Source organism: Danio rerio, chromosome 22, assembly GCF_052040795.2.
Source record: "Danio rerio strain M-AB ecotype USA chromosome 22, GRCz13ab, whole genome shotgun sequence".
NCBI lineage: Eukaryota > Metazoa > Chordata > Actinopteri > Cypriniformes > Danionidae > Danio > Danio rerio.
This window is the reverse complement of record NC_141042.1, coordinates 29,118,630-29,133,391: the sequence shown is the minus strand read 5'-3', so window position 1 is coordinate 29,133,391 and position 14,762 is coordinate 29,118,630. Positions and strand designations below refer to the sequence as shown.

The 14,762-nt window shown below is 34.9% G+C and overlaps 1 long non-coding RNA gene across 1 annotated transcript; it reads right to left on the bottom strand.

The window, feature by feature from the left end:
* Positions 1–6,493: 6,493 nt before the first annotated feature.
* LOC147838559 (uncharacterized) lies at positions 6,494–10,804 on the bottom strand. The gene is made up of 4 exons (XR_015522204.1): positions 10,100–10,804; positions 9,478–9,910; positions 7,129–9,105; positions 6,494–6,757 (listed from the first exon to the last, which is right to left on the bottom strand). It is a non-coding gene; the product is annotated as an uncharacterized LOC147838559 (long non-coding RNA).
* Positions 10,805–14,762: the final 3,958 nt, after the last annotated feature.

Sequence of the window (14,762 nt, the reverse complement as noted above, 5' to 3'; positions counted from 1 at the left end):
ACAACATTTCTTGCACTGTTAAATATGTTTAAGAAAGTTGCAAGTGAAAATCTATGTCTCTGACTGTGTTTGCATTACTGCTTATTTTGACCTCTGCTGGCTGATAAAAGCTAATTTTCAACGTTCAATACAGAATGTGATAAAACCAGATCCAGCCACTAAAATGCATCATTCTTTTTGTTTTAGACAACATTTCATGAACTGTTAAACATGTTTAAGCAAGTTGCAAGTGAAAATCTATGTCTCTGACTGAGTTTGCATTACTGCTTATTTTGACCTCTGCTGGCTGAGAAAAGCTCATTTTCAACGTCCAATACAGAATGTGATGAAACCAGATCCAGCCACTAAAATGCATCATTCTTTTTGTTTTAGACAACATTTCATGCACTGTTAAACATGTTAAAGCAAGTTGCAAGTGAAAATCTATGTCTCTGACTGAGTTTGCATTACCGCTTATTTTGACCTCTGCTGGCTGAGAAAAGCTAATTTTCAACGTCCAATACAGAATGTGATAAAACCAGATCCAGCCACTAAAATGCATCATTCTTTTTGTTTTAGACAAAATTTCATGCACTGTTAAACATGTTAAAGCAAGTTGCAAGTGAAAATCTATGTCTCTGACTGAGTTTGCATTACTGCTTATTTTGACCTCTGCTGGCTGAGAAAAGCTCATTTTCAACGTCCAATACAGAATGTGATAAAAATAGATCCAGCCACTGACATAAATCATTCTTTTTGTTTTAGACAACATTTCATGCACTGTTAAACATGTCAAAGCAAGTTGCAAGTGAAAATCTATGTCTCTGACTGAGTTTGCATAACTGCTTATTTTGACCTCTGCTGGCTGAGAAAAGCTCATTTTCAACGTCCAATACAGAATGTGATAAAACCAGATCCAGCCACTAAAATGCATCATTCTTTTTATTTTAGACATCATTTCATGCACTGTTAAATATGTTTAAGAAAGTTGCAAGTGAAAATCTATGTCTCTGACTGAGTTTGTATTACTGCCTATTTTGACCTCTGCTGGCTGAGAAAAGCTCATTTTCAACGTCCAAAACAGAATGTGATAAAACCAGATCCAGCCACTAAAATGCATCATTCTTTTTGTTTTAGACAACTTTTTATGCACTGTTAAACATGTTAAAGCAAGTTGCAAGTGAAAATCTATGTCTCTGACTGAGTTTGCATAACTGCTTATTTTGACCTCTGCTGGCTGAGAAAAGCTCATTTTCAACGTCCAATACAGAATGTGATAAAACCAGATCCAGCCACTAAAATGCATCATTCTTTTTGTTTAAGACAACATTTCATGCACTGTTAAACATGTCAAAGCAAGTTGCAAGTGACAATCTATGTCTCTGACTGAGTTTGCATTACTGCTTATTTTGACCTCTGCTGGCTGAGAAAAGCTCATTTTCAACGTTCAATTCAGAAAGTGATAAAAACAGATCCAGCCACTTAAAAGCATTTTCTTTTTGTTTTAGACAACATTTCTTGCACTGTTAAATATTTTTAAGAAAGTTGCAAGTGAAAATCTATGTCTCTGACTGAGTTTGCATTACTGCTTATTTTGAGCTCTGCTGGCTGAGAAAAGCTCATTTTCAATGTTCAATTCAGAAAGTGATAAAAACAGATCCAGCCACTAAAAAGCATTTTCTTTTTGTTTTAGACAACATTTTATGCACTGTTAAATATGTTTAAGAAAGTTGCAAGTGAAAATCTATGTCTCTGACTGAGTTTGCATTACTGCTTATTTTGAACTCTGCTGGCTGAGAGAAGCTCATTTTCAACGTCCAAAACAGAATGTGATAAAAACAGATCCAGCCACTAAAAAGCATTTTCTTTTTGTTTTAGACAACATTTCTTGCACTGTTAAATATGTTTAAGGAAGTTGCAAGTGAAAATCTATGTCTCTGACTGAGTTTGCATTACTGCCTATTTTGACCTCTGCTGGCTGAGAAAAGCTCATTTTCAACGTTCAATTCAGAAAGTGATAAAAACAGATCCAGCCACTTAAAAGCATTTTCTTTTAGTTTTAGACAACATTTCTTGCACTGTTAAATATGTTTAAGACAGTTGCAAGTGAAAATAAATGTCTCTGACTGAGTTTGCATTACTGCCTATTTTGACCTCTGCTGGCTGAGAAAAGCTCATTTTCAATGTTCAATTCAGAAAGTGATAAAAACAGATCCAGCCACTAAAAAGCATTTTCTTTTTGTTTTAGACAACATTTTATGCACTGTTAAATTTGTTTAAGAAAGTTGCAAGTGAAAATCTATGTCTCTGACTGAGTTTGCATTACTGCTTATTTTGACCTCTGCTGGCTGAGAAAAGCTCATTTTCAACGTCCAATACAGAATGTGATAAAACCAGATCCAGCCACTAAAATGCATCATTCTTTTTATTTTAGACAACATTTCATGCACCGTTAAATATGTTTAAGAAAGTTGCAAGTGAAAATCTATGTCTCTGACTGAGTTTGCATTACTGCCTATTTTGACCTCTGCTGGCTGAAAAAAGCTCATTTTCAACGTCCAAAACAGAATGTGATAAAACCAGATCCAGCCACTAAAACGCATAATTCTTTTTGTTTTAGACAACTTTTTATGCACTGTTAAACATGTTAAAGCAAGTTGCAAGTGAAAATCTATGTCTCTGACTGAGTTTGCATAACTGCTTATTTTGACCTCTGCTGGCTGAGAAAAGCTCATGTTCAACGTCCAATACAGAATGTGATAAAACCAGATCCAGCCACTAAAATGCATCATTCTTTTTATTTTAGACAACATTTCATGCACTGTTAAATGTGTTTAAGAAAGTTGCAAGTGAAAATCTATGTCTCTGACTGAGTTTGCATTACTGCCTATTTTGACCTCTGCTGGCTGAGAAAAGCTCATTTTCAACGTCCAAAACAGAATGTGATAAAAACAGATCCAGCCACTAAAAAGCATTTTCTTTTTGTTTTAGACAACATTTCTTGCACTGTTAAATATGTTTAAGAAAGTTGCAAGTGAAAATCTATGTCTCTGACTGTGTTTGCATTACTGCTTATTTTGACCTCTGCTGGCTGATAAAAGCTAATTTTCAACGTTCAATACAGAATGTGATAAAACCAGATCCAGCCACTAAAATGCATCATTCTTTTTGTTTTAGACAACATTTCATGAACTGTTAAACATGTTTAAGCAAGTTGCAAGTGAAAATCTATGTCTCTGACTGAGTTTGCATTACTGCTTATTTTGACCTCTGCTGGCTGAGAAAAGCTCATTTTCAACGTCCAATACAGAATGTGATGAAACCAGATCCAGCCACTAAAATGCATCATTCTTTTTGTTTTAGACAACATTTCATGCACTGTTAAACATGTTAAAGCAAGTTGCAAGTGAAAATCTATGTCTCTGACTGAGTTTGCATTACCGCTTATTTTGACCTCTGCTGGCTGAGAAAAGCTAATTTTCAACGTCCAATACAGAATGTGATAAAACCAGATCCAGCCACTAAAATGCATCATTCTTTTTGTTTTAGACAAAATTTCATGCACTGTTAAACATGTTAAAGCAAGTTGCAAGTGAAAATCTATGTCTCTGACTGAGTTTGCATTACTGCTTATTTTGACCTCTGCTGGCTGAGAAAAGCTCATTTTCAACGTCCAATACAGAATGTGATAAAAATAGATCCAGCCACTGACATAAATCATTCTTTTTGTTTTAGACAACATTTCATGCACTGTTAAACATGTCAAAGCAAGTTGCAAGTGAAAATCTATGTCTCTGACTGAGTTTGCATAACTGCTTATTTTGACCTCTGCTGGCTGAGAAAAGCTCATTTTCAACGTCCAATACAGAATGTGATAAAACCAGATCCAGCCACTAAAATGCATCATTCTTTTTATTTTAGACATCATTTCATGCACTGTTAAATATGTTTAAGAAAGTTGCAAGTGAAAATCTATGTCTCTGACTGAGTTTGTATTACTGCCTATTTTGACCTCTGCTGGCTGAGAAAAGCTCATTTTCAACGTCCAAAACAGAATGTGATAAAACCAGATCCAGCCACTAAAATGCATCATTCTTTTTGTTTTAGACAACTTTTTATGCACTGTTAAACATGTTAAAGCAAGTTGCAAGTGAAAATCTATGTCTCTGACTGAGTTTGCATAACTGCTTATTTTGACCTCTGCTGGCTGAGAAAAGCTCATTTTCAACGTCCAATACAGAATGTGATAAAACCAGATCCAGCCACTAAAATGCATCATTCTTTTTGTTTAAGACAACATTTCATGCACTGTTAAACATGTCAAAGCAAGTTGCAAGTGACAATCTATGTCTCTGACTGAGTTTGCATTACTGCTTATTTTGACCTCTGCTGGCTGAGAAAAGCTCATTTTCAACGTTCAATTCAGAAAGTGATAAAAACAGATCCAGCCACTTAAAAGCATTTCCTTTTTGTTTTAGACAACATTTCTTGCACTGTTAAATATTTTTAAGAAAGTTGCAAGTGAAAATCTATGTCTCTGACTGAGTTTGCATTACTGCTTATTTTGAGCTCTGCTGGCTGAGAAAAGCTCATTTTCAATGTTCAATTCAGAAAGTGATAAAAACAGATCCAGCCACTAAAAAGCATTTTCTTTTTGTTTTAGACAACATTTTATGCACTGTTAAATATGTTTAAGAAAGTTGCAAGTGAAAATCTATGTCTCTGACTGAGTTTGCATTACTGCTTATTTTGAACTCTGCTGGCTGAGAGAAGCTCATTTTCAACGTCCAAAACAGAATGTGATAAAAACAGATCCAGCCACTAAAAAGCATTTTCTTTTTGTTTTAGACAACATTTCTTGCACTGTTAAATATGTTTAAGGAAGTTGCAAGTGAAAATCTATGTCTCTGACTGAGTTTGCATTACTGCCTATTTTGACCTCTGCTGGCTGAGAAAAGCTCATTTTCAACGTTCAATTCAGAAAGTGATAAAAACAGATCCAGCCACTTAAAAGCATTTTCTTTTAGTTTTAGACAACATTTCTTGCACTGTTAAATATGTTTAAGACAGTTGCAAGTGAAAATAAATGTCTCTGACTGAGTTTGCATTACTGCCTATTTTGACCTCTGCTGGCTGAGAAAAGCTCATTTTCAATGTTCAATTCAGAAAGTGATAAAAACAGATCCAGCCACTAAAAAGCATTTTCTTTTTGTTTTAGACAACATTTTATGCACTGTTAAATTTGTTTAAGAAAGTTGCAAGTGAAAATCTATGTCTCTGACTGAGTTTGCATTACTGCTTATTTTGACCTCTGCTGGCTGAGAAAAGCTAATTTTCAACGTCCAATACAGAATGTGATAAAACCAGATCCAGCCACTAAAATGCATCATTCTTTTTGTTTTAGACAACATTTCATGCACTGTTAAAGATGTTAAAGCAAGTTGCAAGTGAAAATCTATGTCTCTGACTGAGTTTGCATTACTGCTTATTTTGACCTCTGCTGGCTGAGAAAAGCTCATTTTCAACGTCCAAAACAGAATGTGATAAAAACAGATCCAGCCACTAAAAAGCATTTTCTTTTTGTTTTAGACAACATTTCTTGCACTGTTAAATATGTTTAAGGAAGTTGCAAATGAAAATCTATGTCTCTGACTGAGTTTGCATTACTGCTTATTTTGATCTCTGCTGGCTGATAAAAGCTCATTTTTAACGTTCAATACAGAATGTGATAAAACCAGATCCAGCCACTAAAATGCATCATTCTTTTTGTTTTAGACAACATTTCATGCACTGTTAAACATGTCAAAGCAAGCTGCAAGTGAAAATCTATGTCTCTGACTGAGTTTGCATTACTGCTTATTTTGACCTCTGCTGGCTGAGAAAAGCTCATTTTCAACGTTCAATTCAGAAAGTGATAAAAACAGATCCAGCCACTTAAAAGCATTTTCTTTTTGTTTTAGACAACATTTCTTGCACTGTTAAATATGTTTAAGAAAGTTGCAAGTGAAAATCTATGTCTCTGACTGAGTTTGCATTACTGCTTATTTTGACCTCTGCTGGCTGAGAAAAGCTCATTTTCAACGTCCAATACAGAATGTGATAAAAACAGATCCAGCCACTAAAAAGCATTTTCTTTTTGTTTTAGACAACATTTTATGCACTGTTAAATATGTTAAAGCAAGTTGCAAGTGAAAATCTATGTCTCTGACTGAGTTTGCATAACTGCTTATTTTGACCTCTGCTGGCTGAGAAAAGCTCATTTTCAACGTCCAATACAGAATGTGATAAAACCAGATCCAGCCACTAAAATGCATCATTCTTTTTGTTTAAGACAACATTTCATGCACTGTTAAACATGTCAAAGCAAGTTGCAAGTGACAATCTATGTCTCTGACTGAGTTTGCATTACTGCTTATTTTGACCTCTGCTGGCTGAGAAAAGCTCATTTTCAACGTTCAATTCAGAAAGTGATAAAAACAGATCCAGCCACTTAAAAGCATTTTCTTTTTGTTTTAGACAACATTTCTTGCACTGTTAAATATTTTTAAGAAAGTTGCAAGTGAAAATCTATGTCTCTGACTGAGTTTGCATTACTGCTTATTTTGAGCTCTGCTGGCTGAGAAAAGCTCATTTTCAATGTTCAATTCAGAAAGTGATAAAAACAGATCCAGCCACTAAAAAGCATTTTCTTTTTGTTTTAGACAACATTTTATGCACTGTTAAATATGTTTAAGAAAGTTGCAAGTGAAAATCTATGTCTCTGACTGAGTTTGCATTACTGCTTATTTTGAACTCTGCTGGCTGAGAGAAGCTCATTTTCAACGTCCAAAACAGAATGTGATAAAAACAGATCCAGCCACTAAAAAGCATTTTCTTTTTGTTTTAGACAACATTTCTTGCACTGTTAAATATGTTTAAGGAAGTTGCAAGTGAAAATCTATGTCTCTGACTGAGTTTGCATTACTGCCTATTTTGACCTCTGCTGGCTGAGAAAAGCTCATTTTCAACGTTCAATTCAGAAAGTGATAAAAACAGATCCAGCCACTTAAAAGCATTTTCTTTTAGTTTTAGACAACATTTCTTGCACTGTTAAATATGTTTAAGACAGTTGCAAGTGAAAATAAATGTCTCTGACTGAGTTTGCATTACTGCCTATTTTGACCTCTGCTGGCTGAGAAAAGCTCATTTTCAATGTTCAATTCAGAAAGTGATAAAAACAGATCCAGCCACTAAAAAGCATTTTCTTTTTGTTTTAGACAACATTTTATGCACTGTTAAATTTGTTTAAGAAAGTTGCAAGTGAAAATCTATGTCTCTGACTGAGTTTGCATTACTGCTTATTTTGACCTCTGCTGGCTGAGAAAAGCTAATTTTCAACGTCCAATACAGAATGTGATAAAACCAGATCCAGCCACTAAAATGCATCATTCTTTTTGTTTTAGACAACATTTCATGCACTGTTAAAGATGTTAAAGCAAGTTGCAAGTGAAAATCTATGTCTCTGACTGAGTTTGCATTACTGCTTATTTTGACCTCTGCTGGCTGAGAAAAGCTCATTTTCAACGTCCAAAACAGAATGTGATAAAAACAGATCCAGCCACTAAAAAGCATTTTCTTTTTGTTTTAGACAACATTTCTTGCACTGTTAAATATGTTTAAGGAAGTTGCAAATGAAAATCTATGTCTCTGACTGAGTTTGCATTACTGCTTATTTTGATCTCTGCTGGCTGATAAAAGCTCATTTTTAACGTTCAATACAGAATGTGATAAAACCAGATCCAGCCACTAAAATGCATCATTCTTTTTGTTTTAGACAACATTTCATGCACTGTTAAACATGTCAAAGCAAGCTGCAAGTGAAAATCTATGTCTCTGACTGAGTTTGCATTACTGCTTATTTTGACCTCTGCTGGCTGAGAAAAGCTCATTTTCAACGTTCAATTCAGAAAGTGATAAAAACAGATCCAGCCACTTAAAAGCATTTTCTTTTTGTTTTAGACAACATTTCTTGCACTGTTAAATATGTTTAAGAAAGTTGCAAGTGAAAATCTATGTCTCTGACTGAGTTTGCATTACTGCTTATTTTGACCTCTGCTGGCTGAGAAAAGCTCATTTTCAACGTCCAATGCAGAATGTGATAAAACCAGATCCACCCACTAAAATGCATCATTCATTTTGTTTTAGACAACATTTCATGCACTGTTAAACATGTCAAAGCAAGTTGCAAGTGAAAATCTATGTCTCTGACTGAGTTTTCATTACTGCTTATTTTGACCTCTGCTGGCTGAGAAAAGCTCATTTTCAACGTTCAATTCAGAAAGTGATAAAAACAGATCCAGCCACTTAAAAGCATTTTCTTTTAGTTTTAGACAACATTTCTTGCACTGTTAAATATGTTTAAGACAGTTGCAAGTGAAAATCTATGTCTCTGACTGAGTTTGCATTACTGCCTATTTTGACCTCTGCTGGCTGAGAAAAGCTCATTTTCAATGTTCAATTCAGAAAGTGATAAAAACAGATCCAGCCACTAAAAAGCATTTTCTTTTTGTTTTAGACAACATTTATGCACTGTTAAATTTGTTTAAGAAAGTTGCAAGTGAAAATCTATGTCTCTGACTGAGTTTGCATTACTGCTTATTTTGACCTCTGCTGGCTGAGAAAAGCTCATTTTCAACGTCCAATACAGAATGTGATAAAACCAGATCCAGCCACTAAAATGCATTATTCTTTTTGTTTTAGACAACATTTCATGCACTGTTAAACATGTTAAAGCAAGTTGCAAGGGAAAATATATGTCTCTGACTGAGTTTGCATTACTGCTTATTTTTACCTCTGCTGGCTGAGAAAAGCTCATTTTCAACGTCCAATACAGAATGTGATAAAACCAGATCCAGCCACTAAAATGCATCATTCTTTTTGTTTTAGACAACATTTCATGCACTGTTAAACTTGATTAAGCAAGTTGCAAGTGAAAATCTATGTCTCTGACTGAGTTTGCATTACTGCTTATTTTGACCTCTGCTGGCTGAGAAAAGTTCATTTTCAACGTCCAATACAGAATGTGATAAAACCAGATCCTGCCACTAAAATGCATCATTCTTTTTGTTTTAGACAAAATTTCATGCACTGTTAAACGTGTTAAAGCAAGTTGCAAGTGAAAATCTATGTCTTTGACTGAGTTTGCATTACTGCTTATTTTGACCTCTGCTGGCTGAGAAAAGCTCATTTTCAACGTCCAATACAGAATGTGATAAAACCAGATCCAGCAACTAAAATGCATCATTCATTTTGTTGTAGACAACATTTCTTGCACTGTTAAACATGTCAAAGCAAGTTGCAAGGGAAAATCTATGTCTCTGACTGAGTTTGCATTACTGCTTATTTTGACCTCTGCTAGCTGAGAAAAGCTCATTTTCAACGTTCAATTCAGAAAGTGATAAAACCAGATCCAGCCACTAAAAAGCATTTTCTTTTTGTTTTAGACAACATTTTATGCACTGTTAAATATGTTTAAGAAAGTTGCAAGTGAAAATCTATGTCTCTGACTGAGTTTGCATTACTGCTTATTTTGACCTCTGCTGGCTGAGAAAAGCTCATTTTCCGCGTCCAATACCGAATGTGATAAAACCAGATCCAGCCACTAAAATGCATTATTCTTTTTGTTTTAGACAACTTTTCATGCACTGTTAAACATGTTAAAGCAAGTCGCAAGGGAAAATCTATGTCTCTGACTGAGTTTGCATTACTGCTTATTTTTACCTCTGCTGGCTGAGAAAAGCTCATTTTCAACATCCAATACAGAATGTGATAAAACCAGATCCAGCCACTAAAATGCATCATTCTTTTTGTTTTAGACAACATTTCATGCACTGTTAAACTTGATTAAGCAAGTTGCAAGTGAAAATCTATGTCTCTGACTGAGTTTGCATTACTGCTTATTTTGACCTCTGCTGGCTGAGAAAAGTTCATTTTCAACGTCCAATACAGAATGTGATAAAACCAGATCCTGCCACTAAAATGCATCATTCTTTTTGTTTTAGACAACATTTTATGCACTGTTAAACATGTTTAAGCAAGTTGCAAGTGAAAATCTATGTCTCTGACTGTGTTTGCCCTTTACTGCTTATTTTGACCTCTGCTGGCTGAGAAAAGCTCATTTTCAACGCTCAATTCAGAAAGTGATAAAAACAGATCCACCCACTAAAAGCATTTTCTTTTTGTTTTAGACAACATTTCATGCACTGTTAAATATGTTTAAGAAAGTTGCAAGTGAAAATCTATGTCTCTGATTGAGTTTGCATTACTGCCTATTTTGACCTCTGCTGGCTGAGAAAAGCTAATTTTCAACGTCCAATACAGAATGTGATAAAACCAGATCCAGCCACTAAAATGCATCATTCTTTTTGTTTTAGACAACAATTCATGCACTGTTAAACATGTTAAAGCAAGTTGCAAGGGAAAATCTATGTCTCTGACTGAGTTTGCAATACTGCTTATTTTGACCTCTGCTGGCTGAGAAAAGCTCATTTTTAACGTCCAATACAGAATGTGATAAAACCAGATCCAACCACTAAAATGCATAATTCTTTTTGTTTTAGACAACAATTCATGCACTGTTAAACTTGATTAAGCAAGTTCCAAGTGAAAATCTATGTCTCTGACTGAGTTTGCATTACTGCTTATTTTGACCTCTGCTGGCTGAGAAAAGCTCATTTTCAACGTCCAATACAGAATTTGATAAAACTGGATCCAGCCACTAAAATGCATCATTCTTTTTGTTTTAGACAAAATTTCATGCACTGTTAAACATGTTAAAGCAAGTTGCAAGTGAAAATCTATGTCTCTGACTGAGTTTGCATTACTGTGATTTGACCTCTCTGCTGGCTGAGCAAAGCTCATTTTCAACGTCCTATTCAGAAAGTGATAAAAACAGATCCAGCCATAAAATGCATCATTCTTTTTTGTTTTAGACAACAATTCATGCACTGTTAAACATGTTAAAGCAAGTTGTAAGTGAAAATCTATGTCTCTGACAGAGTTTGCATTACTGTGATTTGACCTCTCTGCTGGCTGAGATAAGCTCATTTTCAACGTCCAATTCAGAAAGTGATAAAAACAGATCCAGCCATAAAATGCATCATTCTTTTTTGTTTTAGACAACAATTCATGCACTGTTAAACATGTTAAAGCAAGTTGCAAGTGAAAATCTATGTCTCTGACTGAGTTTGCATTACTGTGATTTGACCTCTCTGCTGGCTGAGCAAAGCTCATTTTCAACGTCCTATTCAGAAAGTGATAAAAACAGATCCAGCCATAAAATGCATCATTCTTTTTTGTTTTAGACAACATTTCATGCACTGTTAAACATGTTAAAGCAAGTTGCAAGTGAAAATCTATGTTTCTGACTGAGTTTGCATTACTGTGATTTGACCTCTCTGCTGGCTGAGATAAGCTCATTTTCAACGTCCAATTCAGAAAGTGATAAAAACAGATCCAGCCATAAAATGCATCATTCTTTTTTGTTTTAGACAACAATTCATGCACTGTTAAACATGTTAAAGCAAGTTGCAAGTGAAAATCTATGTCTCTGACTGAGTTTGCATTACTGTTATTTGACCTCTCTGCTGGTTGAGCAAAGCTCATTTTCAACGTCCAATACAGAATGTGATAAATCCAGATCCAGCCACTAAAATGCATCATTCTTTTTGTTTTAGACAACATTTCATGCACTGTTAAACATGTCAAAGCAAGTTGCAAGTGAAAATCTATGTCTCTGACTGAGTTTGCATTACTGCTTATTTTGACCTCTGCTGGCTGAGAAAAGCTAATTTTCAACGTCCAATACAGAATGTGATAAAACCAGAACCAGCCACTAAAATGCATCATTCTTTTTGTTTTAGACAACATTTCATGCACTGTTAAACATGTTAAAGCAAGTTGCAAGGGAAAATCTATGTCTCTGACTGAGTTTGCATTACTGCTTATTTTGACCTCTGCTGGCTGAGAAAAGCTCATTTTCAACGTCCAATACAGAATGTGATAAAACCAGATCCAGCCACTAAAATGCATCATTCTTTTTGTTTTAGACAACATTTCATGCACTGTTAAACATGTTAAAGCAAGTTGCAAGGGAAAATCTATGTCTCTGACTGAGTTTGCATTACTGCTTATTTTGACCTCTGCTGGCTGAGAAAAGCTCATTTTCAATGTTCAATTCAGAAAGGGATAACACCAGATCCAGCCACTAAAAAGCATTTTCTTTTTGTTTTAGACAACATTTTATGCACTGTTAAATATGTTTAAGAAAGTTGCAAGTGAAAATCTATGTCTCTGACTGAGTTTGCATTACTGCTTATTTTGACCTCTGCTGGCTGAGAAAAGCTCATTTTCAACGTCCAATACAGAATGTGATAAAACCAGATCCAGCCACTAAAATGCATCATTCTTTTTGTTTTAGACAACATTTCATGCACTGTTAAACATGTTAAAGCAAGTTGCAAGTGAAAATCTATGTCTCTGACTGAGTTTGCATTACTGCTTATTTTGACCTCTGCTGGCTGAGAAAAGCTCATTTTCAACGTCCAATACAGAATGTGATAAATCCAGATCCAGCCACTAAAATGCATCATTCTTTTTGTTTTAGACAACATTTCATGCACTGTTAAACATGTTAAAGCAAGTTGCAAGTAAAAATCTATGTCTCTGACTGAGTTTGCATTACTGCTTATTTTGACCTCTGCTGGCTGAGAAAAGCTCATTTTCAACGTTCAATTCAGAAAGTGATAAAAACAGATCCAGCCACTTAAAAGCATTTTCTTTTTGTTTTAGACAACATTTCTTGCACAGTTAAATATGTTTAAGAAAGTTGCAAGTGAAAATCTATCTCTGACTGAGTTTGCATTACTGCTTATTTTGACCTCTGCTGGCTGAGAAAAGTTCATTTTCAACGTCCAATACAGAATGTGATAAAACCAGATCCTACCACTAAAATGCATCATTCTTTTTGTTTTAGACAACATTTCATTCACTGTTAAACATGTTAAAGCAAGTTGCAAGTGAAAATCTATGTCTCTGACTGAGTTTGCATTACTGCTTATTTTGACCTCTGCTGGCTGAGAAAAGCTCATTTTCAACGTCCAATACAGAATGTGATAAAACCAGATCCAGCAACTAAAATGCATCATTCTTTTTGTTGTAGACAACATTTCATGCACTGTTAAACATGTCAAAGCAAGTTGCAAGTGAAAATCTATGTCTCTGACTGAGTTTGCATTACTGCTTATTTTGAACTCTGCTGGCTGAGAAAAGCTCATTTTCAACGTTCAATTCAGAAAGTGATAAAAACAGATCCAGCCACTTAAAAGCATTTTCTTTTTGTTTTAGACAACATTTCTTGCACTGTGAAATATGTTTAAGAAAGTTGCAAGTGAAAATCTATGTCTCTGACTGAGTTTGCATTACTGCTTATTTTGACCTCTGCTGGCTGAGAAAAGCTCATTTTCAACGTCCAATACAGAATGTGATAAAACCAGATCCAGCCACTAAAATGCATCATTCTTTTTGTTTTAGACAAAATTTCATGCACTGTTAAACATGTTAAAGCAAGTTGCAAGTGAAAATCTATGTCTCTGACTGAGTTTGCATTACTGCTTATTTTGACCTCTGCTGGCTGAGAAAAGCTCATTTTCAACGTCCAATACAGAATGTGATAAAACCAGATCCAGCCACTAAAATGCATCATTCTTTTTGTTTTAGACAACATTTCATGCACTGTTAAACATGTCAAAGCAAGTTGCAAGTGAAAATCTATGTCTCTGACTGAGTTTGCATTACTGCTTATTTTGACCTCAGCTGGCTGAGAAAAGCTCATTTTCAACGTTCAATTCGGAAAGTGATAACAACAGATCCAGCCACTTAAAAGCATTTTCTTTTTGTTTTAGACAACATTTCTTACACTGTTAAATATGTTTAGGAAAGTTGCAAGTGAAAATCTATGTCTCTGACTGAGTTTGCACTACTGCTTATTTTGACCTCTGCTGGCTGAGAAAAGCTCATTTTCAATGTTCAATTCAGAAAGGGATAAAACCAGATCCAGCCACTAAAAAGCATTTTCTTTTTGTTTTAGACGACATTTTATGCACTGTTAAATATGTTTAAGAAAGTTGCAAGTGAAAATCTATGTCTCTGACTGAGTTTGCATTACTGCTTATTTTGACGTCTGCTGGCTGAGAAAAGCTCATTTTCAACGTCCAATACAGAATGTGATAAAAACAGATCCAGCCACAAAAATGCATCATTCTGTTTGTTTTAGACAACATTTCATGCACTGTTAAACATGTTAAAGCAAGTTGCAAGTGAAAATCTATGTCTCTGACTGAGTTTGCATTACTGCTTATTTTGACCTCTGCTGGCTGAGAAAAGCTAATTTTAAACGTCCAATACAAAATGTCATAAAACCAGATCCAGCCACTAAAATGCATCATTCTTTTTGTTTTAGACAACATTTCATGCACTGTTAAACATGTTAAAGCAAGTTGCAAGGGAAAATCTATGTCTCTGACTGAGTTTGCATTACTGCTTATTTTGACCTCTGCTGGCTGAGAAAAGCTCATTTTCAATGTTCAATTCAGAAATGGATAACACCAGATCCAGCCACTAAAAAGCATTTTCTTTTTGTTTTAGACAACATTTTATGCACTGTTAAATATGTTTAAGAAAGTTGCAAGTGAAAATCTATGTCTCTGACTGAGTTTGCATTACTGCTTATTTTGACCTCTGCTGGC